The following is a 27866-nucleotide window of genomic DNA, read 5'->3' on the forward strand; positions in this document are numbered from 1 at the left end:
ATGCGCTAGCTGGGACTCGAACTCAGGTCACAAGAATGGGAATCTTGCATGATACCCCTACACTACTAGCGCAAGCTGCATGGGTGTACTCTAACTGTCAAGATGCACTCTTTGAGCATTGCTCTAACATGTTCTGTTGTAAAAATATACTACACACCATTCGGGAATAAATTCATAATAGTCATGTGGTAAAAGGGTGAAAACCTTAATTCTCCACCTTAATGTTTACCTTATCATTTGGGTTCAATGCCTAGACGATGAATTCTTCTGCCCATTAAAACGTGATCATTTTCCTATTTTCAATGTAAAAGGATGGAATTTTAAGAATGAAAAGCAAAAAATATGAAAAAGCTGTCAGAAGTGGGATTTGAACCCACGCCTCCATGTGGAGACCAGAACACCCAGGTTGTGGAAGAAGTTGATCTTGAGTCTGGCGCCTTAGACCGCTCGGCCATCCTGACACTGTGTGTAGCATGTTTGGCAGGAAAAGTCTGCTACTTGTGCAAAGTCTACATTTTCCTTACAATTACCCACTTTTATTGAAATTGAGTGAGAGGTGATATTCTACCGTTATCGAAGATCTGAGATCCAGGGGTTCTTCCAGTTGGTGGAGTTATGTAGGGGTTCCATGGTGTAATGGTTAGCACTCTGGACTTTGAATCCAGTGATCCGAGTTCAAATCTCGGTGGGACCTACGTGCTTCTTTTAAAAATTTCACATCAAGAGAAAGCTACATTCAACAAAACATTCTTTCTTAAAATCTAATTTAAGCATATATAATCTGCCAATGCCAAATTGGAGTCAGCCTTCTCGACATTAGATATCAATAGACATCTCTGGCATCGCTTAGGTTTAATTTCTTTCAAGCATTTATGCATACCTAGAAATGCTTCATTTCTTAACCATGGGTATGGATCAGGCCAACATAAATCATTTGGTATCAATGCCTAGATGATGCATTATTCTTCTGACTATTATAAAGTGATTAGTTTCCTATTTTAAATGGAAAAGGATGGATCATTCCTGGTCAGAATCGTTAATCCCCAATGAAGAGCATCACATTAAGACAATGTTAGTCTAGGGCACAGAGAATGACTTCAAGGAAGGATACATGCCGTAGAGTTTAACAACCAGCGAATAATGACACCCCAAAAGAACAGAATCCAGAAAATAATCTTTGAAATGTCATCATCAGAAGCATTCAGACTTAAATATAATGATCAATTCTAAACACCTGCTATGAAGCCATAATGAGCAAATGACTTTATAGAAGGTGTCATACTGCACCTGGCACTGGTAAGTTGAGAATAAAGACTGAATGATTGAAATCTGTATTAAGGATAGATAAAAGTGCAATGGGGAAAATTGCTCCATAAGAACTGTTGACTTCAACTTACCTGGCACTGGTAAGTTGAGAATAAAGACTGAATGATTGAAATCTGTATAAAGTGCAATGGGGAAAATTGCTCCATAAGAACTGTTGACTTCAACTTGGGAATGTAAAGATTTCTTAAAGCCAGTGAAAAAATAAAACTCATCAGAAATGAAATCAATCAAAGCACAATATAATCACTGTTTCTAAATTATAGCTAAGTCACATGTGCAGTTTAAGAATAAAAACTAGCATTGTCAAACAATGCGCTAGCTGGGACTCGAACCCAGGTCACAAGAATGGGAATCTTGCATGATACCCCTACACTACTAGCGCAAGCTGCATGGGTGTACTCTAACTGTCAAGATGCACTCTTTGAGCATTGCTCTAACATGTTCTGTTGTAAAAATATACTACACACCATTCGGGAATAAATTCATAATAGTCATGTGGTAAAAGGGTGAAAACCTTAATTCTCCACCTTAATGTTTACCTTATCATTTGGGTTCAATGCCTAGACGATGAATTCTTCTGCCCATTAAAACGTGATCATTTTCCTATTTTCAATGTAAAAGGATGGAATTTTAAGAATGAAAAGCAAAAAATATGAAAAAGCTGTCAGAAGTGGGATTTGAACCCACGCCTCCATGTGGAGACCAGAACACCCAGGTTGTGGAAGAAGTTGATCTTGAGTCTGGCGCCTTAGACCGCTCGGCCATCCTGACACTGTGTGTAGCATGTTTGGCAGGAAAAGTCTGCTACTTGTGCAAAGTCTACATTTTCCTTACAATTACCCACTTTTATTGAAATTGAGTGAGAGGTGATATTCTACCGTTATCGAAGATCTGAGATCCAGGGGTTCTTCCAGTTGGTGGAGTTATGTAGGGGTTCCATGGTGTAATGGTTAGCACTCTGGACTTTGAATCCAGTGATCCGAGTTCAAATCTCGGTGGGACCTACGTGCTTCTTTTAAAAATTTCACATCAAGAGAAAGCTACATTCAACAAAGCATTCTTTCTTAAAATCTAATTTAAGCATATATAATCTGCCAAATTGGAGTCAGCCCTCTCGACATTAGATATCAATAGACATCTCTGGCATCGCTTAGGTTTCATTTCTTTCAAGCATTTATGCATACCTAGAAATGCTTCATTTCTTAACCATGGGTATGGATCAGGCCTACATAAATCATTTGGTATCAATGCCTAGATGATGCATTATTCTTCTGACTATTATAAAATGATTAGTTTCCTATTTTAAATGGAAAAGGATGGATCATTCCTGGTCAGAATCGTTAATCCCCAATGAAGAGCATCACATTAAGACAATGTTAGTCTAGGGCACAGAGAATGACTTCAAGGAAGGATACATGCCGTAGAGTTTAACAACCAGCGAATAATGACACCCCAAAAGAACAGAATCCAGAAAATAATCTTTGAAATGTCATCATCAGAAGCATTCAGACTTAAATATAATGATCAATTCTAAACACCTGCTATGAAGCCATAATGAGCAAATGACTTTATAGAAGGTGTCATACTGCACCTGGCACTGGAAAGTTGAGAATAAAGACTGAATGATTGAAATCTGTATTAAGGAAAGATAAAAGTGCAATGGGGAAAATTGCTCCATAAGAACTGTTGACTTCAACTTACCTGGCACTGGTAAGTTGAGAATAAAGACTGAATGATTGAAATCTGTATAAAGTGCAATGGGGAAAATTGCTCCATAAGAACTGTTGACTTTAACTTGGGAATGTAAAGATTTCTTAAAGCCAGTGAAAAAATAAAACTCATCAGAAATGTAATCAATCAAAGCACAATATAATCACTGTTTCTAAATTATAGCTAAGTCACATGTGCAGTTTAAGAATAAAAACTAGCATTGTCAAACAATGCGCTAGCTGGGACTCGAACTCAGGTCACAAGAATGGGAATCTTGCATGATACCCCTACACTACTAGCGCAAGCTGCATGGGTGTACTCTAACTGTCAAGATGCACTCTTTGAGCATTGCTCTAACATGTTCTGTTGTAAAAATATACTACACACCATTCGGGAATAAATTCATAATAGTCATGTGGTAAAAGGGTGAAAACCTTAATTCTCCACCTTAATGTTTACCTTATCATTTGGGTTCAATGCCTAGACGATGAATTCTTCTGCCCATTAAAACGTGATCATTTTCCTATTTTCAATGTAAAAGGATGGAATTTTAAGAATGAAAAGCAAAAAATATGAAAAAGCTGTCAGAAGTGGGATTTGAACCCACGCCTCCATGTGGAGACCAGAACACCCAGGTTGTGGAAGAAGTTGATCTTGAGTCTGGCGCCTTAGACCGCTCGGCCATCCTGACACTGTGTGTAGCATGTTTGGCAGGAAAAGTCTGCTACTTGTGCAAAGTCTACATTTTCCTTACAATTACCCACTTTTATTGAAATTGAGTGAGAGGTGATATTCTACCGTTATCGAAGATCTGAGATCCAGGGGTTCTTCCAGTTGGTGGAGTTATGTAGGGGTTCCATGGTGTAATGGTTAGCACTCTGGACTTTGAATCCAGTGATCCGAGTTCAAATCTCGGTGGGACCTACGTGCTTCTTTTAAAAATTTCACATCAAGAGAAAGCTACATTCAACAAAACATTCTTTCTTAAAATCTAATTTAAGCATATATAATCTGCCAATGCCAAATTGGAGTCAGCCCTCTCGACATTAGATATCAATAGACATCTCTGGCATCGCTTAGGTTTAATTTCTTTCAAGCATTTATGCATACCTAGAAATGCTTCATTTCTTAACCATGGGTATGGATCAGGCCAACATAAATCATTTGGTATCAATGCCTAGATGATGCATTATTCTTCTGACTATTATAAAGTGATTAGTTTCCTATTTTAAATGGAAAAGGATGGATCATTCCTGGTCAGAATCGTTAATCCCCAATGAAGAGCATCACATTAAGACAATGTTAGTCTAGGGCACAGAGAATGACTTCAAGGAAGGATACATGCCGTAGAGTTTAACAACCAGCGAATAATGACACCCCAAAAGAACAGAATCCAGAAAATAATCTTTGAAATGTCATCATCAGAAGCATTCAGACTTAAATATAATGATCAATTCTAAACACCTGCTATGAAGCCATAATGAGCAAATGACTTTATAGAAGGTGTCATACTGCACCTGGCACTGGTAAGTTGAGAATAAAGACTGAATGATTGAAATCTGTATTAAGGATAGATAAAAGTGCAATGGGGAAAATTGCTCCATAAGAACTGTTGACTTCAACTTACCTGGCACTGGTAAGTTGAGAATAAAGACTGAATGATTGAAATCTGTATAAAGTGCAATGGGGAAAATTGCTCCATAAGAACTGTTGACTTCAACTTGGGAATGTAAAGATTTCTTAAAGCCAGTGAAAAAATAAAACTCATCAGAAATGAAATCAATCAAAGCACAATATAATCACTGTTTCTAAATTATAGCTAAGTCACATGTGCAGTTTAAGAATAAAAACTAGCATTGTCAAACAATGCGCTAGCTGGGACTCGAACCCAGGTCACAAGAATGGGAATCTTGCATGATACCCCTACACTACTAGCGCAAGCTGCATGGGTGTACTCTAACTGTCAAGATGCACTCTTTGAGCATTGCTCTAACATGTTCTGTTGTAAAAATATACTACACACCATTCGGGAATAAATTCATAATAGTCATGTGGTAAAAGGGTGAAAACCTTAATTCTCCACCTTAATGTTTACCTTATCATTTGGGTTCAATGCCTAGACGATGAATTCTTCTGCCCATTAAAACGTGATCATTTTCCTATTTTCAATGTAAAAGGATGGAATTTTAAGAATGAAAAGCAAAAAATATGAAAAAGCTGTCAGAAGTGGGATTTGAACCCACGCCTCCATGTGGAGACCAGAACACCCAGGTTGTGGAAGAAGTTGATCTTGAGTCTGGCGCCTTAGACCGCTCGGCCATCCTGACACTGCGTGTAGCATGTTTGGCAGGAAAAGTCTGCTACTTGTGCAAAGTCTACATTTTCCTTACAATTACCCACTTTTATTGAAATTGAGTGAGAGGTGATATTCTACCGTTATCGAAGATCTGAGATCCAGGGGTTCTTCCAGTTGGTGGAGTTATGTAGGGGTTCCATGGTGTAATGGTTAGCACTCTGGACTTTGAATCCAGTGATCCGAGTTCAAATCTCGGTGGGACCTACATGCTTCTTTTAAAAATTTCACATCAAGAGAAAGCTACATTCAACAAAACATTCTTTCTTAAAATCTAATTTAAGCATATATAATCTGCCAAATTGGAGTCAGCCCTCTCGACATTAGATATCAATAGACATCTCTGGCATCGCTTAGGTTTCATTTCTTTCAAGCATTTATGCATACCTAGAAATGCTTCATTTCTTAACCATGGGTATGGATCAGGCCAACATAAATCATTTGGTATCAATGCCTAGATGATGCATTATTCTTCTGACTATTATAAAGTGATTAGTTTCCTATTTTAAATGGAAAAGGATGGATCATTCCTGGTCAGAATCGTTAATCCCCAATGAAGAGCATCACATTAAGACAATGTTAGTCTAGGGCACAGAGAATGACTTCAAGGAAGGATACATGCCGTAGAGTTTAACAACCAGCGAATAATGACACCCCAAAAGAACAGAATCCAGAAAATAATCTTTGAAATGTCATCATCAGAAGCATTCAGACTTAAATATAATGATCAATTCTAAACACCTGCTATGAAGCCATAATGAGCAAATGACTTTATAGAAGGTGTCATACTGCACCTGGCACTGGAAAGTTGAGAATAAAGACTGAATGATTGAAATCTGTATTAAGGAAAGATAAAAGTGCAATGGGGAAAATTGCTCCATAAGAACTGTTGACTTCAACTTACCTGGCACTGGTAAGTTGAGAATAAAGACTGAATGATTGAAATCTGTATAAAGTGCAATGGGGAAAATTGCTCCATAAGAACTGTTGACTTTAACTTGGGAATGTAAAGATTTCTTAAAGCCAGTGAAAAAATAAAACTCATCAGAAATGTAATCAATCAAAGCACAATATAATCACTCTTTCTAAATTATAGCTAAGTCACATGTGCAGTTTAAGAAAAAAAACTAGCATTGTCACACAATGCGCTAGCTGGGACTCGAACCCAGGTCGCAAGAATGGGAATCTTGCATGATACCCCTACACTACTAGCGCAAGCTGCATGGGTGTACTCTAACTGTCAAGATGCACTCTTTGAGCATTGCTCTAACATGTTCTGTTGTAAAAATATACTACACACCATTCGGGAATAAATTCATAATAGTCATGTGGTAAAAGGGTGAAAACCTTAATTCTCCACTTTAATGTTTACCTTATCATTTGGGTTCAATGCCTAGACGATGAATTCTTCTGCCCATTAAAACGTGATCATTTTCCTATTTTCAATGTAAAAGGATGGAATTTTAAGAAAGAAAAGCAAAAAATATGAAAAAGCTGTCAGAAGTGGGATTTGAACCCACGCCTCCATGTGGAGACCAGAACACCCAGGTTGTGGAAGAAGTTGATCTTGAGTCTGGCGCCTTAGACCGCTCGGCCATCCTGACACTGTGTGTAGCATGTTTGGCAGGAAAAGTCTGCTACTTGTGCAAAGTCTACATTTTCCATACAATTACCCACTTTTATTGAAATTGAGTGAGAGGTGATATTCTAACGTTATCGAAGATCTGAGATCCAGGGGTTCTTCCAGTTGGGGGAGTCATGTAGGGGTTCCATGGTGTAATGGTTAGCACTCTGGACTTTGAATCCAGTGATCCGAGATCAAATCTCGGTGGGACCTACGTGCTTCTTTTAAAAATTTCACATCAAGAGAAAGCTACATTCAACAAAACATTCTTTCTTAAAATCTAATTTAAGCATATATAATCTGCCAAATTGGAGTCAGCCCTCTCGACATTAGATATCAATAGACATCTCTGGCATCGCTTAGGTTTCATTTCTTTCAAGCATTTATGCATACCTAGAAATGCTTCATTTCTTAACCATGGGTATGGATCAGGCCAACATAAATCATTTGGTATCAATGCCTAGATGATGCATTATTCTTCTGACTATTATAAAGTGATTAGTTTCCTATTTTAAATGGAAAAGGATGGATCATTCCTGGTCAGAATCGTTAATCCCCAATGAAGAGCATCACATTAAGACAATGTTAGTCTAGGGCACAGAGAATGACTTCAAGGAAGGATACATGCCGTAGAGTTTAACAACCAGCGAATAATGACACCCCAAAAGAACAGAATCCAGAAAATAATCTTTGAAATGTCATCATCAGAAGCATTCAGACTTAAATATAATGATCAATTCTAAACACCTGCTATGAAGCCATAATGAGCAAATGACTTTATAGAAGGTGTCATACTGCACCTGGCACTGGAAAGTTGAGAATAAAGACTGAATGATTGAAATCTGTATTAAGGAAAGATAAAAGTGCAATGGGGAAAATTGCTCCATAAGAACTGTTGACTTCAACTTACCTGGCACTGGTAAGTTGAGAATAAAGACTGAATGATTGAAATCTGTATAAAGTGCAATGGGGAAAATTGCTCCATAAGAACTGTTGACTTTAACTTGGGAATGTAAAGATTTCTTAAAGCCAGTGAAAAAATAAAACTCATCAGAAATGTAATCAATCAAAGCACAATATAATCACTGTTTCTAAATTATAGCTAAGTCACATGTGCAGTTTAAGAATAAAAACTAGCATTGTCACACAATGCGCTAGCTGGGACTCGAACTCAGGTCACAAGAATGGGAATCTTGCATGATACCCCTACACTACTAGCGCAAGCTGCATGGGTGTACTCTAACTGTCAAGATGCACACTTTGAGCATTGCTCTAACATGTTCTGTTGTAAAAATATACTACACACCATTCGGGAATAAATTCATAATAGTCATGTGGTAAAAGGGTGAAAACCTTAATTCTCCACCTTAATGTTTACCTTATCATTTGGGTTCAATGCCTAGACGATGAATTCTTCTGCCCATTAAAACGTGATCATTTTCCTATTTTCAATGTAAAAGGATGGAATTTTAAGAATGAAAAGCAAAAAATATGAAAAAGCTGTCAGAAGTGGGATTTGAACCCACGCCTCCATGTGGAGACCAGAACACCCAGGTTGTGGAAGAAGTTGATCTTGAGTCTGGCGCCTTAGACCGCTCGGCCATCCTGACACTGTGTGTAGCATGTTTGGCAGGAAAAGTCTGCTACTTGTGCAAAGTCTACATTTTCCATACAATTACCCACTTTTATTGAAATTGAGTGAGAGGTGATATTCTAACGTTATCGAAGATCTGAGATCCAGGGGTTCTTCCAGTTGGGGGAGTCATGTAGGGGTTCCATGGTGTAATGGTTAGCACTCTGGACTTTGAATCCAGTGATCCGAGTTCAAATCTCGGTGGGACCTACGTGCTTCTTTTAAAAATTTCACATCAAGAGAAAGCTACATTCAACAAAACATTCTTTCTTACAATCTAATTTAAGCATATATAATCTGCCAATGCCAAATTTGAGTCAGCCCACTCGACATTAGATATCAATAGACATCTCTGGCATCGCTTAGGTTTCATTTCTTTCAAGCATTTATGCATACCTAGAAATGCTTCATTTCTTAACCATGGGTATGGATCAGGCCAACATAAATCATTTGGTATCAATGCCTAGATGATGCATTATTCTTCTGACTATTATAAAGTGATTAGTTTCCTATTTTAAATGGAAAAGGATGGATCATTCCTGGTCAGAATCGTTAATCCCCAATGAAGAGCATCACATTAAGACAATGTTAGTCTAGGGCACAGAGAATGACTTCAAGGAAGGATACATGCCGTAGAGTTTAACAACCAGCGAATAATGACACCCCAAAAGAACAGAATCCAGAAAATAATCTTTGAAATGTCATCATCAGAAGCATTCAGACTTAAATATAATGATCAATTCTAAACACCTGCTATGAAGCCATAATGAGCAAATGACTTTATAGAAGGTGTCATACTGCACCTGGCACTGGTAAGTTGAGAATAAAGACTGAATGATTGAAATCTGTATTAAGGATAGATAAAAGTGCAATGGGGAAAATTGCTCCATAAGAACTGTTGACTTCAACTTACCTGGCACTGGTAAGTTGAGAATAAAGACTGAATGATTGAAATCTGTATAAAGTGCAATGGGGAAAATTGCTCCATAAGAACTGTTGACTTCAACTTGGGAATGTAAAGATTTCTTAAAGCCAGTGAAAAAATAAAACTCATCAGAAATGTAATCAATCAAAGCACAATATAATCACTGTTTCTAAATTATAGCTAAGTCACATGTGCAGTTTAAGAATAAAAACTAGCATTGTCAAACAATGCGCTAGCTGGGACTCGAACCCAGGTCACAAGAATGGGAATCTTGCATGATACCCCTACACTACTAGTGCAAGCTGCATGGGTGTACTCTAACTGTCAAGATGCACTCTTTGAGCATTGCTCTAACATGTTCTGTTGTAAAAATATACTACACACCATTCGGGAATAAATTCATAATAGTCATGTGGTAAAAGGGTGAAAACCTTAATTCTCCACCTTAATGTTTACCTTATTATTTGGGTTCAATGCCTAGACGATGAATTCTTCTGCCCATTAAAACGTGATCATTTTCCTATTTTCAATGTAAAAGGATGGAATTTTAAGAATGAAAAGCAAAAAATATGAAAAAGCTGTCAGAAGTGGGATTTGAACCCACGCCTCCATGTGGAGACCAGAACACCCAGGTTGTGGAAGAAGTTGATCTTGAGTCTGGCGCCTTAGACCGCTCGGCCATCCTGACACTGTGTGTAGCATGTTTGGCAGGAAAAGTCTGCTACTTGTGCAAAGTCTACATTTTTCCTTACAATTACCCACTTTTATTGAAATTGAGTGAGAGGTGATATTCTACCGTTATCGAAGATCTGAGATCCAGGGGTTCTTCCAGTTGGTGGAGTTATGTAGGGGTTCCATGGTGTAATGGTTAGCACTCTGGACTTTAAATCCAGTGATCCGAGTTCAAATCTCGGTGGGACCTACGTGCTTCTTTTAAAAATTTCACATCAAGAGAAAGCTACATTCAACAAAACATTCTTTCTTAAAATCTAATTTAAGCATATATAATCTGCCAAATTGGAGTCATCCCTCTCGACATTAGATATCAATAGACATCTCTGGCATCGCTTAGGTTTCATTTCTTTCAAGCATTTATGCATACCTAGAAATGCTTCATTTCTTAACCATGGGTATGGATCAGGCCAACATAAATCATTTGGTATCAATGCCTAGATGATGCATTATTCTTCTGACTATTATAAAGTGATTAGTTTCCTATTTTAAATGGAAAAGGATGGATCATTCCTGGTCAGAATCGTTAATCCCCAATGAAGAGCATCACATTAAGACAATGTTAGTCTAGGGCACAGAGAATGACTTCAAGGAAGGATACATGCCGTAGAGTTTAACAACCAGCGAATAATGACACCCCAAAAGAACAGAATCCAGAAAATAATCTTTGAAATGTCATCATCAGAAGCATTCAGACTTAAATATAATGATCAATTCTAAACACCTGCTATGAAGCCATAATGAGCAAATGACTTTATAGAAGGTGTCATACTGCACCTGGCACTGGAAAGTTGAGAATAAAGACTGAATGATTGAAATCTGTATTAAGGAAAGATAAAAGTGCAATGGGGAAAATTGCTCCATAAGAACTGTTGACTTCAACTTACCTGGCACTGGTAAGTTGAGAATAAAGACTGAATGATTGAAATCTGTATAAAGTGCAATGGGGAAAATTGCTCCATAAGAACTGTTGACTTTAACTTGGGAATGTAAAGATTTCTTAAAGCCAGTGAAAAAATAAAACTCATCAGAAATGTAATCAATCAAAGCACAATATAATCACTGTTTCTAAATTATAGCTAAGTCACATGTGCAGTTTAAGAATAAAAACTAGCATTGTCACACAATGCGCTAGCTGGGACTCGAACTCAGGTCACAAGAATGGGAATCTTGCATGATACCCCTACACTACTAGCGCAAGCTGCATGGGTGTACTCTAACTGTCAAGATGCACACTTTGAGCATTGCTCTAACATGTTCTGTTGTAAAAATATACTACACACCATTCGGGAATAAATTCATAATAGTCATGTGGTAAAAGGGTGAAAACCTTAATTCTCCACCTTAATGTTTACCTTATCATTTGGGTTCAATGCCTAGACGATGAATTCTTCTGCCCATTAAAACGTGATCATTTTCCTATTTTCAATGTAAAAGGATGGAATTTTAAGAATGAAAAGCAAAAAATATGAAAAAGCTGTCAGAAGTGGGATTTGAACCCACGCCTCCATGTGGAGACCAGAACACCCAGGTTGTGGAAGAAGTTGATCTTGAGTCTGGCGCCTTAGACCGCTCGGCCATCCTGACACTGTGTGTAGCATGTTTGGCAGGAAAAGTCTGCTACTTGTGCAAAGTCTACATTTTCCTTACAATTACCCACTTTTATTGAAATTGAGTGAGAGGTGATATTCTACCGTTATCAAAGATCTGAGATCCAGGGGTTCTTCCAGTTGGTGGAGTTATGTAGGGGTTCCATGGTGTAATGGTTAGCACTCTGGACTTTGAATCCAGTGATCCGAGTTCAAATCTCGGTGGGACCTACGTGCTTCTTTTAAAAATTTCACATCAAGAGAAAGCTACATTCAACAAAACATTCTTTCTTAAAATCTAATTTAAGCATATATAATCTGCCAAATTGGAGTCAGCCCTCTCGACATTAGATATCAATAGACATCTCTGGCATCGCTTAGGTTTCATTTCTTTCAAGCATTTATGCATACCTAGAAATGCTTCATTTCTTAACCATGGGTATGGATCAGGCCAACATAAATCATTTGGTATCAATGCCTAGATGATGCATTATTCTTCTGACTATTATAAAGTGATTAGTTTCCTATTTTAAATGGAAAAGGATGGATCATTCCTGGTCAGAATCGTTAATCCCCAATGAAGAGCATCACATTAAGACAATGTTAGTCTAGGGCACAGAGAATGACTTCAAGGAAGGATACATGCCGTAGAGTTTAACAACCAGCGAATAATGACACCCCAAAAGAACAGAATCCAGAAAATAATCTTTGAAATGTCATCATCAGAAGCATTCAGACTTAAATATAATGATCAATTCTAAACACCTGCTATGAAGCCATAATGAGCAAATGACTTTATAGAAGGTGTCATACTGCACCTGGCACTGGAAAGTTGAGAATAAAGACTGAATGATTGAAATCTGTATTAAGGAAAGATAAAAGTGCAATGGGGAAAATTGCTCCATAAGAACTGTTGACTTCAACTTACCTGGCACTGGTAAGTTGAGAATAAAGACTGAATGATTGAAATCTGTATAAAGTGCAATGGGGAAAATTGCTCCATAAGAACTGTTGACTTTAACTTGGGAATGTAAAGATTTCTTAAAGCCAGTGAAAAAATAAAACTCATCAGAAATGTAATCAATCAAAGCACAATATAATCACTGTTTCTAAATTATAGCTAAGTCACATGTGCAGTTTAAGAATAAAAACTAGCATTGTCACACAATGCGCTAGCTGGGACTCGAACTCAGGTCACAAGAATGGGAATCTTGCATGATACCCCTACACTACTAGCGCAAGCTGCATGGGTGTACTCTAACTGTCAAGATGCACACTTTGAGCATTGCTCTAACATGTTCTGTTGTAAAAATATACTACACACCATTCGGGAATAAATTCATAATAGTCATGTGGTAAAAGGGTGAAAACCTTAATTCTCCACCTTAATGTTTACCTTATCATTTGGGTTCAATGCCTAGACGATGAATTCTTCTGCCCATTAAAACGTGATCATTTTCCTATTTTCAATGTAAAAGGATGGAATTTTAAGAATGAAAAGCAAAAAATATGAAAAAGCTGTCAGAAGTGGGATTTGAACCCACGCCTCCATGTGGAGACCAGAACACCCAGGTTGTGGAAGAAGTTGATCTTGAGTCTGGCGCCTTAGACCGCTCGGCCATCCTGACACTGTGTGTAGCATGTTTGGCAGGAAAAGTCTGCTACTTGTGCAAAGTCTACATTTTCCTTACAATTACCCACTTTTATTGAAATTGAGTGAGAGGTGATATTCTACCGTTATCGAAGATCTGAGATCCAGGGGTTCTTCCAGTTGGTGGAGTTATGTAGGGGTTCCATGGTGTAATGGTTAGCACTCTGGACTTTGAATCCAGTGATCCGAGTTCAAATCTCGGTGGGACCTACGTGCTTCTTTTAAAAATTTCACATCAAGAGAAAGCTACATTCAACAAAACATTCTTTCTTAAAATCTAATTTAAGCATATATAATCTGCCAATGCCAAATTGGAGTCAGCCCTCTCGACATTAGATATCAATAGACATCTCTGGCATCGCTTAGGTTTCATTTCTTTCAAGCATTTATGCATACCTAGAAATGCTTCATTTCTTAACCATGGGTATGGATCAGGCCAACATAAATCATTTGGTATCAATGCCTAGATGATGCATTATTCTTCTGACTATTATAAAGTGATTAGTTTCCTATTTTAAATGGAAAAGGATGGATCATTCCTGGTCAGAATCGTTAATCCCCAATGAAGAGCATCACATTAAGACAATGTTAGTCTAGGGCACAGAGAATGACTTCAAGGAAGGATACATGCCGTAGAGTTTAACAACCAGCGAATAATGACACCCCAAAAGAACAGAATCCAGAAAATAATCTTTGAAATGTCATCATCAGAAGCATTCAGACTTAAATATAATGATCAATTCTAAACACCTGCTATGAAGCCATAATGAGCAAATGACTTTATAGAAGGTGTCATACTGCACCTGGCACTGGTAAGTTGAGAATAAAGACTGAATGATTGAAATCTGTATTAAGGATAGATAAAAGTGCAATGGGGAAAATTGCTCCATAAGAACTGTTGACTTCAACTTACCTGGCACTGGTAAGTTGAGAATAAAGACTGAATGATTGAAATCTGTATAAAGTGCAATGGGGAAAATTGCTCCATAAGAACTGTTGACTTTAACTTGGGAATGTAAAGATTTCTTAAAGCCAGTGAAAAAATAAAACTCATCAGAAATGTAATCAATCAAAGCACAATATAATCACTCTTTCTAAATTATAGCTAAGTCACATGTGCAGTTTAAGAAAAAAAACTAGCATTGTCACACAATGCGCTAGCTGGGACTCGAACCCAGGTCGCAAGAATGGGAATCTTGCATGATACCCCTACACTACTAGCGCAAGCTGCATGGGTGTACTCTAACTGTCAAGATGCACTCTTTGAGCATTGCTCTAACATGTTCTGTTGTAAAAATATACTACACACCATTCGGGAATAAATTCATAATAGTCATGTGGTAAAAGGGTGAAAACCTTAATTCTCCACTTTAATGTTTACCTTATCATTTGGGTTCAATGCCTAGACGATGAATTCTTCTGCCCATTAAAACGTGATCATTTTCCTATTTTCAATGTAAAAGGATGGAATTTTAAGAAAGAAAAGCAAAAAATATGAAAAAGCTGTCAGAAGTGGGATTTGAACCCACGCCTCCATGTGGAGACCAGAACACCCAGGTTGTGGAAGAAGTTGATCTTGAGTCTGGCGCCTTAGACCGCTCGGCCATCCTGACACTGTGTGTAGCATGTTTGGCAGGAAAAGTCTGCTACTTGTGCAAAGTCTACATTTTCCTTACAATTACCCACTTTTATTGAAATTGAGTGAGAGGTGATATTCTACCGTTATCGAAGATCTGAGATCCAGGGGTTCTTCCAGTTGGTGGAGTTATGTAGGGGTTCCATGGTGTAATGGTTAGCACTCTGGACTTTGAATCCAGTGATCCGAGTTCAAATCTCGGTGGGACCTACGTGCTTCTTTTAAAAATTTCACATCAAGAGAAAGCTACATTCAACAAAACATTCTTTCTTAAAATCTAATTTAAGCATATATAATCTGCCAATGCCAAATTGGAGTCAGCCCTCTCGACATTAGATATCAATAGACATCTCTGGCATCGCTTAGGTTTCATTTCTTTCAAGCATTTATGCATACCTAGAAATGCTTCATTTCTTAACCATGGGTATGGATCAGGCCAACATAAATCATTTGGTATCAATGCCTAGATGATGCATTATTCTTCTGACTATTATAAAGTGATTAGTTTCCTATTTTAAATGGAAAAGGATGGATCATTCCTGGTCAGAATCGTTAATCCCCAATGAAGAGCATCACATTAAGACAATGTTAGTCTAGGGCACAGAGAATGACTTCAAAGAAGGATACATGCCGTAGAGTTTAACAACCAGCGAATAATGACACCCCAAAAGAACAGAATCCAGAAAATAATCTTTGAAATGTCATCATCAGAAGCATTCAGACTTAAAGATAATGATCAATTCTAAACACCTGCTATGAAGCCATAATGAGCAAATGACTTTATAGAAGGTGTCATACTGCACCTGGCACTGGTAAGTTGAGAATAAAGACTGAATGGTTGAAATCTGTATTAAGGATAGATAAAAGTGCAATGGGGAAAATTGCTCCATAAGAATTGTTGACTTCAACTTACCTGGCACTGGTAAGTTGAGAATAAAGACTGAATGATTGAAATCTGTATAAAGTGCAATGGGGAAAATTGCTCCATAAGAACTGTTGACTTCAACTTGGGAATGTAAAGATTTCTTAAAGCCAGTGAAAAAATAAAACTCATCAGAAATGTAATCAATCAAAGCACAATATAATCACTGTTTCTAAATTATAGCTAAGTCACATGTGCAGTTTAAGAATAAAAACTAGCATTGTCACACAATGCGCTAGCTGGGACTCAAACCCAGGTCGCAAGAATGGGAATCCTGCATGATACCCCTACACTACTAGCGCAAGCTGCATGGGTGTACTCTAACTGTCAAGATGCACTCTTTGAGTGTTGCTCTAACATGTTCTGTTGTAAAAATATACTACACACCATTCAGGAATAAATTCATAATAGTCATGTGGTAAAAGGGTGAAAACCTTAATTCTCCACCTTAATGTTTACCTTATCATTTGGGTTCAATGCCTAGACGATGAATTCTTCTGCCCATTAAAACGTGATCATTTTCCTATTTTCAATGTAAAAGGATGGAATTTTAAGAATGAAAAGCAAAAAATATGAAAAAGCTGTCAGAAGTGGGATTTGAACCCACGCCTCCATGTGGAGACCAGAACACCCAGGTTGTGGAAGAAGTTGATCTTGAGTCTGGCGCCTTAGACCGCTCGGCCATCCTGACACTGTGTGTAGCATGTTTGGCAGGAAAAGTCTGCTACTTGTGCAAAGTCTACATTTTCCTTACAATTACCCACTTTTATTGAAATTGAGTGAGAGGTGATATTCTACCATTATCGAAGATCTGAGATCCAGAGGTTCTTCCAGTTGGTGGAGTCATGTAGGGGTTCCATGGTGTAATGGTTAGCACTCTGGAGTTCAAATCTCAGTGGGACCTAAGTGCTTCTTTTAAAAATTTCACATCAAGAGAAAGCTACATTCAACAAAACATTCTTTCTTAAAATCTAATTTAAGCATATATAATCTGCCAATGCCAAATTGGAGTCAGCCCTCTCGACATTAGATACCAATAGACATCTCTGGCATCTGCTAGGTTTCATTTCTTTCAAGCATTTATGCATACCTAGAAATGCTTAATTTCTTAACCATGGGTATGGATCAGGCCAACATAAATCATTTGGTATCAATGCCTAGATGATGCATTATTCTTCTGACTATTATAAAGTGATTAGTTTCCTATTTTAAATGGAAAAGGATGGATCATTCCTGGTCAGAATCGTTAATCCCCAATGAAGAGCATCACATTAAGACAATGTTAGTCCTGGGCACAGAGAATGACTTCAAAGAAGGATACATGCCGTAGAGTTTAACAACCAGCGAATAATGACACCCCAAAAGAACAGAATCCAGAAAATAATCTTTGAAATGTCATCATCAGAAGCATTCAGACTTAAAGATAATGATCAATTCTAAACACCTGCTATGAAGCCATAATGAGCAAATGACTTTATAGAAGGTGTCATACTGCACCTGGCACTGGTAAGTTGAGAATAAAGACTGAATGGTTGAAATCTGTATTAAGGATAGATAAAAGTGCAATGGGGAAAATTGCTCCATAAGAATTGTTGACTTCAACTTACCTGGCACTGGTAAGTTGAGAATAAAGACTGAATGATTGAAATCTGTATAAAGTGCAATGGGGAAAATTGCTCCATAAGAACTGTTGACTTCAACTTGGGAATGTAAAGATTTCTTAAAGCCAGTGAAAAAATAAAACTCATCAGAAATGTAATCAATCAAAGCACAATATAATCACTGTTTCTAAATTATAGCTAAGTCACATGTGCAGTTTAAGAATAAAAACTCGCATTGACACACAATGCGCTAGCTGGGACTCGAACCCAGGTCGCAAGAATGGGAATCGTGCATGATACCCCTACACTACTAGCGCAAGCTGCATGGGTGTACTCTAACTGTCAAGATGCACTCTTTGAGCATTGCTCTAACATGTTCTGTTGTAAAAATATACTACACACCATTCGGGAATAAATTCATAATAGTCATGTGGTAAAAGGGTGAAAACCTTAATTCTCAACCTTAATGTTTACCTTATCATTTGGGTTCAATGCCTAGACGATGAATTCTTCTGCCCATTAAAACGTGATCATTTACCTATTTTCAATGTAAAAGGATGGAATTTTAAGAATGAAAAGCAAAAAATATGAAAAAGCTGTCAGAAGTGGGATTTGAACCCACGCCTCCATGTGGAGACCAGAACACCCAGGTTGTGGAAGAAGTTGATCTTGAGTCTGGCGCCTTAGACCGCTCGGCCATCCTGACACTGTGTGTAGCATGTTTGGCAGGAAAAGTCTGCTACTTGTGCAAAGTCTACATTTTCCTTACAATTACCCACTTTTATTGAAATTGAGTGAGAGGTGATATTCTACCGTTATCGAAGATCTGAGATCCAGGGGTTCTTCCAGTTGGTGGAGTTATGTAGGGGTTCCATGGTGTAATGGTTAGCACTCTGGACTTTGAATCCAGTGATCCGAGTTCAAATCTCGGTGGGACCTACGTGCTTCTTTTAAAAATTTCACATCAAGAGAAAGCTACATTCAACAAAACATTCTTTCTTAAAATCTAATTTAAGCATATATAATCTGCCAATGCCAAATTGGAGTCAGCCCTCTCGACATTAGATATCAATAGACATCTCTGGCATCGCTTAGGTTTCATTTCTTTCAAGCATTTATGCATACCTAGAAATGCTTCATTTCTTAACCATGGGTATGGATCAGGCCAACATAAATCATTTGGTATCAATGCCTAGATGATGCATTATTCTTCTGACTATTATAAAGTGATTAGTTTCCTATTTTAAATGGAAAAGGATGGATCATTCCTGGTCAGAATCGTTAATCCCCAATGAAGAGCATCACATTAAGACAATGTTAGTCTAGGGCACAGAGAATGACTTCAAAGAAGGATACATGCCGTAGAGTTTAACAACCAGCGAATAATGACACCCCAAAAGAACAGAATCCAGAAAATAATCTTTGAAATGTCATCATCAGAAGCATTCAGACTTAAAGATAATGATCAATTCTAAACACCTGCTATGAAGCCATAATGAGCAAATGACTTTATAGAAGGTGTCATACTGCACCTGGCACTGGTAAGTTGAGAATAAAGACTGAATGGTTGAAATCTGTATTAAGGATAGATAAAAGTGCAATGGGGAAAATTGCTCCATAAGAATTGTTGACTTCAACTTACCTGGCACTGGTAAGTTGAGAATAAAGACTGAATGATTGAAATCTGTATAAAGTGCAATGGGGAAAATTGCTCCATAAGAACTGTTGACTTCAACTTGGGAATGTAAAGATTTCTTAAAGCCAGTGAAAAAATAAAACTCATCAGAAATGTAATCAATCAAAGCACAATATAATCACTGTTTCTAAATTATAGCTAAGTCACATGTGCAGTTTAAGAATAAAAACTAGCATTGTCACACAATGCGCTAGCTGGGACTCAAACCCAGGTCGCAAGAATGGGAATCCTGCATGATACCCCTACACTACTAGCGCAAGCTGCATGGGTGTACTCTAACTGTCAAGATGCACTCTTTGAGTGTTGCTCTAACATGTTCTGTTGTAAAAATATACTACACACCATTCAGGAATAAATTCATAATAGTCATGTGGTAAAAGGGTGAAAACCTTAATTCTCCACCTTAATGTTTACCTTATCATTTGGGTTCAATGCCTAGACGATGAATTCTTCTGCCCATTAAAACGTGATCATTTTCCTATTTTCAATGTAAAAGGATGGAATTTTAAGAATGAAAAGCAAAAAATATGAAAAAGCTGTCAGAAGTGGGATTTGAACCCACGCCTCCATGTGGAGACCAGAACACCCAGGTTGTGGAAGAAGTTGATCTTGAGTCTGGCGCCTTAGACCGCTCGGCCATCCTGACACTGTGTGTAGCATGTTTGGCAGGAAAAGTCTGCTACTTGTGCAAAGTCTACATTTTCCTTACAATTACCCACTTTTATTGAAATTGAGTGAGAGGTGATATTCTACCATTATCGAAGATCTGAGATCCAGAGGTTCTTCCAGTTGGTGGAGTCATGTAGGGGTTCCATGGTGTAATGGTTAGCACTCTGGAGTTCAAATCTCAGTGGGACCTAAGTGCTTCTTTTAAAAATTTCACATCAAGAGAAAGCTACATTCAACAAAACATTCTTTCTTAAAATCTAATTTAAGCATATATAATCTGCCAATGCCAAATTGGAGTCAGCCCTCTCGACATTAGATACCAATAGACATCTCTGGCATCTGCTAGGTTTCATTTCTTTCAAGCATTTATGCATACCTAGAAATGCTTAATTTCTTAACCATGGGTATGGATCAGGCCAACATAAATCATTTGGTATCAATGCCTAGATGATGCATTATTCTTCTGACTATTATAAAGTGATTAGTTTCCTATTTTAAATGGAAAAGGATGGATCATTCCTGGTCAGAATCGTTAATCCCCAATGAAGAGCATCACATTAAGACAATGTTAGTCCTGGGCACAGAGAATGACTTCAAAGAAGGATACATGCCGTAGAGTTTAACAACCAGCGAATAATGACACCCCAAAAGAACAGAATCCAGAAAATAATCTTTGAAATGTCATCATCAGAAGCATTCAGACTTAAAGATAATGATCAATTCTAAACACCTGCTATGAAGCCATAATGAGCAAATGACTTTATAGAAGGTGTCATACTGCACCTGGCACTGGTAAGTTGAGAATAAAGACTGAATGGTTGAAATCTGTATTAAGGATAGATAAAAGTGCAATGGGGAAAATTGCTCCATAAGAATTGTTGACTTCAACTTACCTGGCACTGGTAAGTTGAGAATAAAGACTGAATGATTGAAATCTGTATAAAGTGCAATGGGGAAAATTGCTCCATAAGAACTGTTGACTTCAACTTGGGAATGTAAAGATTTCTTAAAGCCAGTGAAAAAATAAAACTCATCAGAAATGTAATCAATCAAAGCACAATATAATCACTGTTTCTAAATTATAGCTAAGTCACATGTGCAGTTTAAGAATAAAAACTCGCATTGACACACAATGCGCTAGCTGGGACTCGAACCCAGGTCGCAAGAATGGGAATCGTGCATGATACCCCTACACTACTAGCGCAAGCTGCATGGGTGTACTCTAACTGTCAAGATGCACTCTTTGAGCATTGCTCTAACATGTTCTGTTGTAAAAATATACTACACACCATTCGGGAATAAATTCATAATAGTCATGTGGTAAAAGGGTGAAAACCTTAATTCTCAACCTTAATGTTTACCTTATCATTTGGGTTCAATGCCTAGACGATGAATTCTTCTGCCCATTAAAACGTGATCATTTACCTATTTTCAATGTAAAAGGATGGAATTTTAAGAATGAAAAGCAAAAAATATGAAAAAGCTGTCAGAAGTGGGATTTGAACCCACGCCTCCATGTGGAGACCAGAACACCCAGGTTGTGGAAGAAGTTGATCTTGAGTCTGGCGCCTTAGACCGCTCGGCCATCCTGACACTGTGTGTAGCATTTTTGGCAGGAAAAGTCTGCTACTTGTGCAAAGTCTACATTTTCCTTACAATTACCCACTTTTATTGAAATTGAGTGAGAGGTGATATTCTATCGTTATCGAAGATCTGAGAACCAGGGGTTCTTCCAGTTGGGGGAGTAATGTAGGGGTTCCATGGTGTAATGGTTAGCACTCTGGACTTTGAATCCAGTGATCCGAGTTCAAATCTCGGTGGGACCTATGTGCTTCTTTTAAAAATTCACATCAAGAGAAAGCTACATTCAACAAAACATTCTTTCTTAAAATCTAATTTAAGCATATATAATCTGCCAATGCCAAATTGGAGTCAGCCCTCTCGACAATAGACATCAATAGACATCTCTGGCATCTGCTAGGTTTCATTTCTTTCAAGCATTTATGCATACCTAGAAATGCTTCATTTCTTAACCATGGGTATGGATCAGGCCAACATAAATCATTTGGTATCAATGCCTAGATGATGCATTATTCTTCTGACTATTATAAAGTGATTAGTTTCCTATTTTAAATGGAAAAGGATGGATCATTCCTGGTCAGAATCGTTAATCCCCAATGAAGAGCATCACATTAAGACAATGTTAGTCTAGGGCACAGAGAATGACTTCAAAGAAGGATACATGCCGTAGAGTTTAACAACCAGCGAATAATGACACCCCAAAAGAACAGAATCCAGAAAATAATCTTTGAAATGTCATCATCAGAAGCATTCAGACTTAAAGATAATGGGACTCAAACACAGGTCGCAAGAATGGGAATCTTGCATGATACCCCTACACTACTAGCGCAAGCTGCATGGGTGTACTCTAACTGTCAAGATGCACTCTTTGAGTGTTGCTCTAACATGTTCTGTTGTAAAAATATACTACACACCATTCGGGAATAAATTCATAATAGTCATGTGGTAAAAGGGTGAAAACCTTAATTCTCCACCTTAATGTTTACATTATTATTTGGGTTCAATGCCTAGACGATGAATTCTTCTGCCCATTAAAACGTGATCATTTTCCTATTTTCAATGTAAAAGGATGGAATTTTAAGAATGAAAAGCAAAAAATATGAAAAAGCTGTCAGAAGAAGGATTTGAACCCACGCCTCCATGTGGAGACCAGAACACCCAGGTTGTGGAAGAAGTTGATCTTGAGTCTGGCGCCTTAGACCGCTCGGCCATCCTGACACTGTGTGTAGCATGTTTGGCAGGAAAAGCCTGCTACTTGTGCAAAGTCTACATTTTCCTTACAATTACCCACTTTTATTGAAATTGAGTGAGAGGTGATATTCTACCGTTATCGAAGATCTGAGATCCAGAGGTTCTTCCAGTTGGTGGAGTCATGTAGGGGTTCCATGGTGTAATGGTTAGCACGCTGGAGTTCAAATCTCGGTGGGACCTAAGTGCTTCTTTTAAAAATTTCACATCAAGAGAAAGCTACATTCAACAAAACATTCTTTCTTAAAATCTAATTTAAGCATATATAATCTGCCAATGCCAAATTGGAGTCAGCCCTCTCGACATTAGATACCAATGGACATCTCTGGCATCTGCTAGGTTTCATTTCTTTCAAGCATTTATGCATACCTAGAAATGCATCATTTCTTAACCATGGGTATGGATCAGGCCAACATAAATCATTTGGTATCAATGCCTAGATGATGCATTATTCTTCTGACTATTATAAAGTGATTAGTTTCCTATTTTAAATGGAAAAGGATGGATCATTCCTGGTCAGAATCGTTAATCCCCAATGAAGAGCATCACATTAAGACAATGTTAGTCTAGGGCACAGAGAATGACTTCAAAGAAGGATACATGCCGTAGAGTTTAACAACCAGCGAATAATGACACCCCAAAAGAACAGAATCCAGAAAATAATCTTTGAAATTTCATCATCAGAAGCATTCAGACTTAAAGATAATGATCAATTCTAAACACCTGCTATGAAGCCATAATGAGCAAATGACTTTATAGAAGGTGTCATACTGCACCTGGCACTGGTAAGTTGAGAATAAAGACTGAATGGTTGAAATCTGTATTAAGGATAGATAAAAGTGCAATGGGGAAAATTGCTCCATAAGAATTGTTGACTTCAACTTACCTGGCACTGGTAAGTTGAGAATAAAGACTGAATGATTGAAATCTGTATAAAGTGCAATGGGGAAAATTGCTCCATAAGAACTGTTGACTTCAACTTGGGAATGTAAAGATTTCTTAAAGCCAGTAAAAAAATAAAACTCATCAGAAATGTAATCAATCAAAGCACAATATAATCACTGTTTCTAAATTATAGCTAAGTCACATGTGCAGTTTAAGAATAAAAACTAGCATTGACACACAATGCGCTAGCTGGGACTCGAACCCAGGTCGCAAGAATGGGAATCTTGCATGATACCCCTACACTACTAGCGCAAGCTGCATGGGTGTACTCTAACTGTCAAGATGCACTCTTTGAGCATTGCTCTAACACGTTCTGTTGTAAAAATATACTACACACCATTCGGGAATAAATTCATAATAGTCATGTGGTAAAAGGGTGAAAACCTTAATTCTCCACCTTAATGTTTACCTTATCATTTGGGTTCAATGCCTAGACGATGAATTCTTCTGCCCATTAAAACGTGATCATTTTCCTATTTTCAATGTAAAAGGATGGAACTTTAAGAATGAAAAGCAAAAAATATGAAAAAGCTGTCAGAAGTGGGATTTGAACCCACGCCTCCATGTGGAGACCAGAACACCCAGGTTGTGGAAGAAGTTGATCTTGAGTCTGGCGCCTTAGACCGCTCGGCCATCCTGACACTGTGTGTAGCATGTTTGGCAGGAAAAGTCTGCTACTTGTGCAAAGTCTACATTTTCCTTACAATTACCCACTTTTATTGAAATTGAGTGAGAGGTGATATTCTACCGTTATCGAAGATCTGAGATCCAGAGGTTCTTCCAGTTGGTGGAGTCATGTAGGGGTTCCATGGTGTAATGGTTAGCACTCTGGACTCTGAATCTGGTGATCCGAGTTCAAATCTCGGTGGGACATATGTGCTTCTTTTAAAAATTTCACATCAAGAGAAAGCTACATTCAACAAAACATTCTTTCTTAAAATCTAATTTAAGCATATTTAATCTGCCAATGCCAAATTGGAGTCAGCCCTCTCGACATTAGATACCAATAGACATCTCTGGCATCTGCTAGGTTTCATTTCTTTCAAGCATTTATGCATACCTAGAAATGCTTCATTTCTTAACCATGGGTATGGATCAGGCCAACATAAATCATTTGGTATCAATGCCTAGATGATGCATTATTCTTCTGACTATTATAAAGTGATTAGTTTCCTATTTTAAATGGAAAAGGATGGATCATTCCTGGTCAGAATCGTTAATCCCCAATGAAGAGCATCACATTAAGACAATGTTAGTCTAGGGCCCAGAGAATGACTTCAAAGAAGGATACATGCCGTAGAGTTTAACAACCAGCGAATAATGACACCCCAAAAGAACAGAATCCAGAAAATAATCTTTGAAATGTCATCATCAGAAGCATTCAGACTTAAAGATAATGATCAATTCTAAACACCTGCTATGAAGCCATAATGAGCAAATGACTTTATAGAAGGTGTCATACTGCACCTGGCACTGGTAAGTTGAGAATAAAGACTGAATGGTTGAAATCTGTATTAAGGATAGATAAAAGTGCAATGGGGAAAATTGCTCCATAAGAATTGTTGACTTCAACTTACCTGGCACTGGTAAGTTGAGAATAAAGACTGAATGATTGAAATCTGTATAAAGTGCAATGGGGAAAATTGCTCCATAAGAACTGTTGACTTCAACTTGGGAATGTAAAGATTTCTTAAAGCCAGTAAAAAAATAAAACTCATCAGAAATGTAATCAATCAAAGCACAATATAATCACTGTTTCTAAATTATAGCTAAGTCACATGTGCAGTTTAAGAATAAAAACTAGCATTGACACACAATGCGCTAGCTGGGACTCAAACCCAGGTCGCAAGAATGGGAATCTTGCATGATACCCCTACACTACTAGCGCAAGCTGCATGGGTGTACTCTAACTGTCAAGATGCACTCTTTGAGCATTGCTCTAACATGTTCTGTTGTAAAAATATACTACACACCATTCGGGAATAAATTCATAATAGTCATGTGGTAAAAGGGTGAAAACCTTAATTCTCCACCTTAATGTTTACCTTATCATTTGGGTTCAATGCCTAGACGATGAATTCTTCTGCCCATTAAAACGTGATCATTTTCCTATTTTCAATGTAAAAGGATGGAATTTTAAGAATGAAAAGCAAAAAATATGAAAAAGCTGTCAGAAGTGGGATTTGAACCCACGCCTCCATGTGGAGACCAGAACACCCAGGTTGTGGAAGAAGTTGATCTTGAGTCTGGCGCCTTAGACCGCTCGGCCATCCTGACACTGTGTGTAGCATTTTTGGCAGGAAAAGTCTGCTACTTGTGCAAAGTCTACATTTTCCTTACAATTACCCACTTTTATTGAAATTGAGTGAGAGGTGATATTCTACCGTTATCGAAGATCTGAGATCCAGAGGTTCTTCCAGTTGGTGGAGTCATGTAGGGGTTCCGTGGTGTAATGGTTAGCACTCTGGACTTTGAATCCAGTGATCCGAGTTCAAATCTCAGTGGGACCTATGTGCTTCTTTTAAAAATTTCACATCAAGAGAAAGCTACATTCAACAAAACATTCTTTCTTAAAATCTAATTTAAGCATATATAATCTGCCAAATTGGAGTCAGCCCTCTCGACATTAGATACCAATGGACATCTCTGGCATCTGCTAGGTTTCATTTCTTTCAAGCATTTATGCATACCTAGAAATGCATCATTTCTTAACCATGGGTATGGATCAGGCCAACATAAATCATTTGGTATCAATGCCTAGATGATGCAATATTCTTCTGACTATTATAAAGTGATTAGTTTCCTATTTTAAATGGAAAAGGATGGATCATTCCTGGTCAGAATCGTTAATCCCCAATGAAGAGCATCACATTAAGACAATGTTAGTCTAGGGCACAGAGAATGACTTCAAAGAAGGATACATGCCGTAGAGTTTAACAACCAGCAAATAATGACACCCCAAAAGAACAGAATCCAGAAAATAATCTTTGAAATGTCATCATCAGAAGCATTCAGACTTAAAGATAATGATCAATTCTAAACACCTGCTATGAAGCCATAATGAGCAAATGACTTTATAGAAGGTGTCATACTGCACCTGGCACTGGTAAGTTGAGAATAAAGACTGAATGGTTGAAATCTGTATTAAGGATAGATAAAAGTGCAATGGGGAAAATTGCTCCATAAGAATTGTTGACTTCAACTTACCTGGCACTGGTAAGTTGAGAATAAAGACTGAATGATTGAAATCTGTATAAAGTGCAATGGGGAAAATTGCTCCATAAGAACTGTTGACTTCAACTTGGGAATGTAAAGATTTCTTAAAGCCAGTAAAAAAATAAAACTCATCAGAAATGTAATCAATCAAAGCACAATATAATCACTGTTTCTAAATTATAGCTAAGTCACATGTGCAGTTTAAGAATAAAAACTAGCATTGACACACAATGCGCTAGCTGGGACTCGAACCCAGGTCGCAAGAATGGGAATCTTGCATGATACCCCTACACTACTAGCGCAAGCTGCATGGGTGTACTCTAACTGTCAAGATGCACTCTTTGAGCATTGCTCTAACACGTTCTGTTGTAAAAATATACTACACACCATTCGGGAATAAATTCATAATAGTCATGTGGTAAAAGGGTGAAAACCTTAATTCTCCACCTTAATGTTTACCTTATCATTTGGGTTCAATGCCTAGACGATGAATTCTTCTGCCCATTAAAACGTGATCATTTTCCTATTTTCAATGTAAAAGGATGGAATTTTAAGAATGAAAAGCAAAAAATATGAAAAAGCTGTCAGAAGTGGGATTTGAACCCACGCCTCCATGTGGAGACCAGAACACCCAGGTTGTGGAAGAAGTTGATCTTGAGTCTGGCGCCTTAGATTGCTCGGCCATCCTGACACTGTGTGTAGCATGTTTGGCAGGAAAAGTCTGCTACTTGTGCAAAGTCTACATTTTCCTTACAATTACCCACTTTTATTGAAATTGAGTGAGAGGTGATATTCTACCGTTATCGAAG

The 27866-nt window shown here is 37.8% G+C and overlaps 46 non-coding genes across 46 annotated transcripts; 12 read left to right on the plus strand and 34 right to left on the minus strand.

Moving 5' to 3' along the window:
• Nucleotide 1: 1 nt before the first annotated feature.
• On the minus strand, nucleotides 2–72 carry TRNAG-CCC (transfer RNA glycine (anticodon CCC)). The gene has a single exon. It is a non-coding gene; the product is annotated as a tRNA-Gly (tRNA).
• Nucleotides 73–352: 280 nt separating this feature from the next.
• TRNAL-CAA (transfer RNA leucine (anticodon CAA)) lies at nucleotides 353–461 on the minus strand. Its single transcript has 2 exons — nucleotides 424–461; nucleotides 353–398 (listed from the first exon to the last, which is right to left on the minus strand). It is a non-coding gene; the product is annotated as a tRNA-Leu (tRNA).
• Nucleotides 462–622: 161 nt separating this feature from the next.
• On the plus strand, nucleotides 623–694 carry TRNAQ-UUG (transfer RNA glutamine (anticodon UUG)). Its single transcript has one exon. It is a non-coding gene; the product is annotated as a tRNA-Gln (tRNA).
• A 943-nt stretch (nucleotides 695–1637) lies between these two features.
• On the minus strand, nucleotides 1638–1708 carry TRNAG-CCC (transfer RNA glycine (anticodon CCC)). Its single transcript has one exon. It is a non-coding gene; the product is annotated as a tRNA-Gly (tRNA).
• Nucleotides 1709–1988: 280 nt separating this feature from the next.
• TRNAL-CAA (transfer RNA leucine (anticodon CAA)) lies at nucleotides 1989–2097 on the minus strand. Its single transcript has 2 exons — nucleotides 2060–2097; nucleotides 1989–2034 (listed from the first exon to the last, which is right to left on the minus strand). It is a non-coding gene; the product is annotated as a tRNA-Leu (tRNA).
• Nucleotides 2098–2258: 161 nt separating this feature from the next.
• TRNAQ-UUG (transfer RNA glutamine (anticodon UUG)) lies at nucleotides 2259–2330 on the plus strand. Its single transcript has one exon. It is a non-coding gene; the product is annotated as a tRNA-Gln (tRNA).
• A 937-nt stretch (nucleotides 2331–3267) lies between these two features.
• TRNAG-CCC (transfer RNA glycine (anticodon CCC)) lies at nucleotides 3268–3338 on the minus strand. The gene has a single exon. It is a non-coding gene; the product is annotated as a tRNA-Gly (tRNA).
• Nucleotides 3339–3618: 280 nt separating this feature from the next.
• On the minus strand, nucleotides 3619–3727 carry TRNAL-CAA (transfer RNA leucine (anticodon CAA)). The gene is made up of 2 exons: nucleotides 3690–3727; nucleotides 3619–3664 (listed from the first exon to the last, which is right to left on the minus strand). It is a non-coding gene; the product is annotated as a tRNA-Leu (tRNA).
• Nucleotides 3728–3888: 161 nt separating this feature from the next.
• Nucleotides 3889–3960, plus strand: TRNAQ-UUG (transfer RNA glutamine (anticodon UUG)). Its single transcript has one exon. It is a non-coding gene; the product is annotated as a tRNA-Gln (tRNA).
• A 943-nt stretch (nucleotides 3961–4903) lies between these two features.
• On the minus strand, nucleotides 4904–4974 carry TRNAG-CCC (transfer RNA glycine (anticodon CCC)). The gene has a single exon. It is a non-coding gene; the product is annotated as a tRNA-Gly (tRNA).
• Nucleotides 4975–5254: 280 nt separating this feature from the next.
• On the minus strand, nucleotides 5255–5363 carry TRNAL-CAA (transfer RNA leucine (anticodon CAA)). Its single transcript has 2 exons — nucleotides 5326–5363; nucleotides 5255–5300 (listed from the first exon to the last, which is right to left on the minus strand). It is a non-coding gene; the product is annotated as a tRNA-Leu (tRNA).
• A 161-nt stretch (nucleotides 5364–5524) lies between these two features.
• On the plus strand, nucleotides 5525–5596 carry TRNAQ-UUG (transfer RNA glutamine (anticodon UUG)). Its single transcript has one exon. It is a non-coding gene; the product is annotated as a tRNA-Gln (tRNA).
• Nucleotides 5597–6533: 937 nt separating this feature from the next.
• Nucleotides 6534–6604, minus strand: TRNAG-CCC (transfer RNA glycine (anticodon CCC)). The gene has a single exon. It is a non-coding gene; the product is annotated as a tRNA-Gly (tRNA).
• Nucleotides 6605–6884: 280 nt separating this feature from the next.
• TRNAL-CAA (transfer RNA leucine (anticodon CAA)) lies at nucleotides 6885–6993 on the minus strand. The gene is made up of 2 exons: nucleotides 6956–6993; nucleotides 6885–6930 (listed from the first exon to the last, which is right to left on the minus strand). It is a non-coding gene; the product is annotated as a tRNA-Leu (tRNA).
• Nucleotides 6994–7154: 161 nt separating this feature from the next.
• On the plus strand, nucleotides 7155–7226 carry TRNAQ-UUG (transfer RNA glutamine (anticodon UUG)). Its single transcript has one exon. It is a non-coding gene; the product is annotated as a tRNA-Gln (tRNA).
• A 937-nt stretch (nucleotides 7227–8163) lies between these two features.
• TRNAG-CCC (transfer RNA glycine (anticodon CCC)) lies at nucleotides 8164–8234 on the minus strand. Its single transcript has one exon. It is a non-coding gene; the product is annotated as a tRNA-Gly (tRNA).
• Nucleotides 8235–8514: 280 nt separating this feature from the next.
• TRNAL-CAA (transfer RNA leucine (anticodon CAA)) lies at nucleotides 8515–8623 on the minus strand. Its single transcript has 2 exons — nucleotides 8586–8623; nucleotides 8515–8560 (listed from the first exon to the last, which is right to left on the minus strand). It is a non-coding gene; the product is annotated as a tRNA-Leu (tRNA).
• A 161-nt stretch (nucleotides 8624–8784) lies between these two features.
• Nucleotides 8785–8856, plus strand: TRNAQ-UUG (transfer RNA glutamine (anticodon UUG)). Its single transcript has one exon. It is a non-coding gene; the product is annotated as a tRNA-Gln (tRNA).
• A 943-nt stretch (nucleotides 8857–9799) lies between these two features.
• TRNAG-CCC (transfer RNA glycine (anticodon CCC)) lies at nucleotides 9800–9870 on the minus strand. The gene has a single exon. It is a non-coding gene; the product is annotated as a tRNA-Gly (tRNA).
• A 280-nt stretch (nucleotides 9871–10150) lies between these two features.
• TRNAL-CAA (transfer RNA leucine (anticodon CAA)) lies at nucleotides 10151–10259 on the minus strand. Its single transcript has 2 exons — nucleotides 10222–10259; nucleotides 10151–10196 (listed from the first exon to the last, which is right to left on the minus strand). It is a non-coding gene; the product is annotated as a tRNA-Leu (tRNA).
• Nucleotides 10260–11430: 1171 nt separating this feature from the next.
• Nucleotides 11431–11501, minus strand: TRNAG-CCC (transfer RNA glycine (anticodon CCC)). Its single transcript has one exon. It is a non-coding gene; the product is annotated as a tRNA-Gly (tRNA).
• A 280-nt stretch (nucleotides 11502–11781) lies between these two features.
• TRNAL-CAA (transfer RNA leucine (anticodon CAA)) lies at nucleotides 11782–11890 on the minus strand. Its single transcript has 2 exons — nucleotides 11853–11890; nucleotides 11782–11827 (listed from the first exon to the last, which is right to left on the minus strand). It is a non-coding gene; the product is annotated as a tRNA-Leu (tRNA).
• Nucleotides 11891–12051: 161 nt separating this feature from the next.
• On the plus strand, nucleotides 12052–12123 carry TRNAQ-UUG (transfer RNA glutamine (anticodon UUG)). Its single transcript has one exon. It is a non-coding gene; the product is annotated as a tRNA-Gln (tRNA).
• A 937-nt stretch (nucleotides 12124–13060) lies between these two features.
• TRNAG-CCC (transfer RNA glycine (anticodon CCC)) lies at nucleotides 13061–13131 on the minus strand. Its single transcript has one exon. It is a non-coding gene; the product is annotated as a tRNA-Gly (tRNA).
• Nucleotides 13132–13411: 280 nt separating this feature from the next.
• On the minus strand, nucleotides 13412–13520 carry TRNAL-CAA (transfer RNA leucine (anticodon CAA)). Its single transcript has 2 exons — nucleotides 13483–13520; nucleotides 13412–13457 (listed from the first exon to the last, which is right to left on the minus strand). It is a non-coding gene; the product is annotated as a tRNA-Leu (tRNA).
• A 161-nt stretch (nucleotides 13521–13681) lies between these two features.
• On the plus strand, nucleotides 13682–13753 carry TRNAQ-UUG (transfer RNA glutamine (anticodon UUG)). Its single transcript has one exon. It is a non-coding gene; the product is annotated as a tRNA-Gln (tRNA).
• A 943-nt stretch (nucleotides 13754–14696) lies between these two features.
• On the minus strand, nucleotides 14697–14767 carry TRNAG-CCC (transfer RNA glycine (anticodon CCC)). The gene has a single exon. It is a non-coding gene; the product is annotated as a tRNA-Gly (tRNA).
• Nucleotides 14768–15047: 280 nt separating this feature from the next.
• TRNAL-CAA (transfer RNA leucine (anticodon CAA)) lies at nucleotides 15048–15156 on the minus strand. Its single transcript has 2 exons — nucleotides 15119–15156; nucleotides 15048–15093 (listed from the first exon to the last, which is right to left on the minus strand). It is a non-coding gene; the product is annotated as a tRNA-Leu (tRNA).
• Nucleotides 15157–15317: 161 nt separating this feature from the next.
• Nucleotides 15318–15389, plus strand: TRNAQ-UUG (transfer RNA glutamine (anticodon UUG)). The gene has a single exon. It is a non-coding gene; the product is annotated as a tRNA-Gln (tRNA).
• Nucleotides 15390–16332: 943 nt separating this feature from the next.
• Nucleotides 16333–16403, minus strand: TRNAG-CCC (transfer RNA glycine (anticodon CCC)). The gene has a single exon. It is a non-coding gene; the product is annotated as a tRNA-Gly (tRNA).
• Nucleotides 16404–16683: 280 nt separating this feature from the next.
• Nucleotides 16684–16792, minus strand: TRNAL-CAA (transfer RNA leucine (anticodon CAA)). Its single transcript has 2 exons — nucleotides 16755–16792; nucleotides 16684–16729 (listed from the first exon to the last, which is right to left on the minus strand). It is a non-coding gene; the product is annotated as a tRNA-Leu (tRNA).
• A 1156-nt stretch (nucleotides 16793–17948) lies between these two features.
• TRNAG-CCC (transfer RNA glycine (anticodon CCC)) lies at nucleotides 17949–18019 on the minus strand. The gene has a single exon. It is a non-coding gene; the product is annotated as a tRNA-Gly (tRNA).
• A 280-nt stretch (nucleotides 18020–18299) lies between these two features.
• Nucleotides 18300–18408, minus strand: TRNAL-CAA (transfer RNA leucine (anticodon CAA)). The gene is made up of 2 exons: nucleotides 18371–18408; nucleotides 18300–18345 (listed from the first exon to the last, which is right to left on the minus strand). It is a non-coding gene; the product is annotated as a tRNA-Leu (tRNA).
• A 161-nt stretch (nucleotides 18409–18569) lies between these two features.
• TRNAQ-UUG (transfer RNA glutamine (anticodon UUG)) lies at nucleotides 18570–18641 on the plus strand. The gene has a single exon. It is a non-coding gene; the product is annotated as a tRNA-Gln (tRNA).
• Nucleotides 18642–19584: 943 nt separating this feature from the next.
• TRNAG-CCC (transfer RNA glycine (anticodon CCC)) lies at nucleotides 19585–19655 on the minus strand. The gene has a single exon. It is a non-coding gene; the product is annotated as a tRNA-Gly (tRNA).
• Nucleotides 19656–19935: 280 nt separating this feature from the next.
• On the minus strand, nucleotides 19936–20044 carry TRNAL-CAA (transfer RNA leucine (anticodon CAA)). Its single transcript has 2 exons — nucleotides 20007–20044; nucleotides 19936–19981 (listed from the first exon to the last, which is right to left on the minus strand). It is a non-coding gene; the product is annotated as a tRNA-Leu (tRNA).
• Nucleotides 20045–21200: 1156 nt separating this feature from the next.
• On the minus strand, nucleotides 21201–21271 carry TRNAG-CCC (transfer RNA glycine (anticodon CCC)). Its single transcript has one exon. It is a non-coding gene; the product is annotated as a tRNA-Gly (tRNA).
• A 280-nt stretch (nucleotides 21272–21551) lies between these two features.
• TRNAL-CAA (transfer RNA leucine (anticodon CAA)) lies at nucleotides 21552–21660 on the minus strand. Its single transcript has 2 exons — nucleotides 21623–21660; nucleotides 21552–21597 (listed from the first exon to the last, which is right to left on the minus strand). It is a non-coding gene; the product is annotated as a tRNA-Leu (tRNA).
• Nucleotides 21661–21821: 161 nt separating this feature from the next.
• TRNAQ-UUG (transfer RNA glutamine (anticodon UUG)) lies at nucleotides 21822–21893 on the plus strand. Its single transcript has one exon. It is a non-coding gene; the product is annotated as a tRNA-Gln (tRNA).
• Nucleotides 21894–22757: 864 nt separating this feature from the next.
• On the minus strand, nucleotides 22758–22866 carry TRNAL-CAA (transfer RNA leucine (anticodon CAA)). The gene is made up of 2 exons: nucleotides 22829–22866; nucleotides 22758–22803 (listed from the first exon to the last, which is right to left on the minus strand). It is a non-coding gene; the product is annotated as a tRNA-Leu (tRNA).
• A 1156-nt stretch (nucleotides 22867–24022) lies between these two features.
• Nucleotides 24023–24093, minus strand: TRNAG-CCC (transfer RNA glycine (anticodon CCC)). The gene has a single exon. It is a non-coding gene; the product is annotated as a tRNA-Gly (tRNA).
• Nucleotides 24094–24373: 280 nt separating this feature from the next.
• TRNAL-CAA (transfer RNA leucine (anticodon CAA)) lies at nucleotides 24374–24482 on the minus strand. Its single transcript has 2 exons — nucleotides 24445–24482; nucleotides 24374–24419 (listed from the first exon to the last, which is right to left on the minus strand). It is a non-coding gene; the product is annotated as a tRNA-Leu (tRNA).
• Nucleotides 24483–25658: 1176 nt separating this feature from the next.
• Nucleotides 25659–25729, minus strand: TRNAG-CCC (transfer RNA glycine (anticodon CCC)). The gene has a single exon. It is a non-coding gene; the product is annotated as a tRNA-Gly (tRNA).
• Nucleotides 25730–26009: 280 nt separating this feature from the next.
• Nucleotides 26010–26118, minus strand: TRNAL-CAA (transfer RNA leucine (anticodon CAA)). Its single transcript has 2 exons — nucleotides 26081–26118; nucleotides 26010–26055 (listed from the first exon to the last, which is right to left on the minus strand). It is a non-coding gene; the product is annotated as a tRNA-Leu (tRNA).
• A 161-nt stretch (nucleotides 26119–26279) lies between these two features.
• Nucleotides 26280–26351, plus strand: TRNAQ-UUG (transfer RNA glutamine (anticodon UUG)). The gene has a single exon. It is a non-coding gene; the product is annotated as a tRNA-Gln (tRNA).
• Nucleotides 26352–27288: 937 nt separating this feature from the next.
• Nucleotides 27289–27359, minus strand: TRNAG-CCC (transfer RNA glycine (anticodon CCC)). The gene has a single exon. It is a non-coding gene; the product is annotated as a tRNA-Gly (tRNA).
• Nucleotides 27360–27866: the final 507 nt, after the last annotated feature.

This window comes from Pelobates fuscus, chromosome 10 (genome assembly GCF_036172605.1).
Source record: "Pelobates fuscus isolate aPelFus1 chromosome 10, aPelFus1.pri, whole genome shotgun sequence".
Classification (NCBI taxonomy): domain Eukaryota; kingdom Metazoa; phylum Chordata; class Amphibia; order Anura; family Pelobatidae; genus Pelobates; species Pelobates fuscus.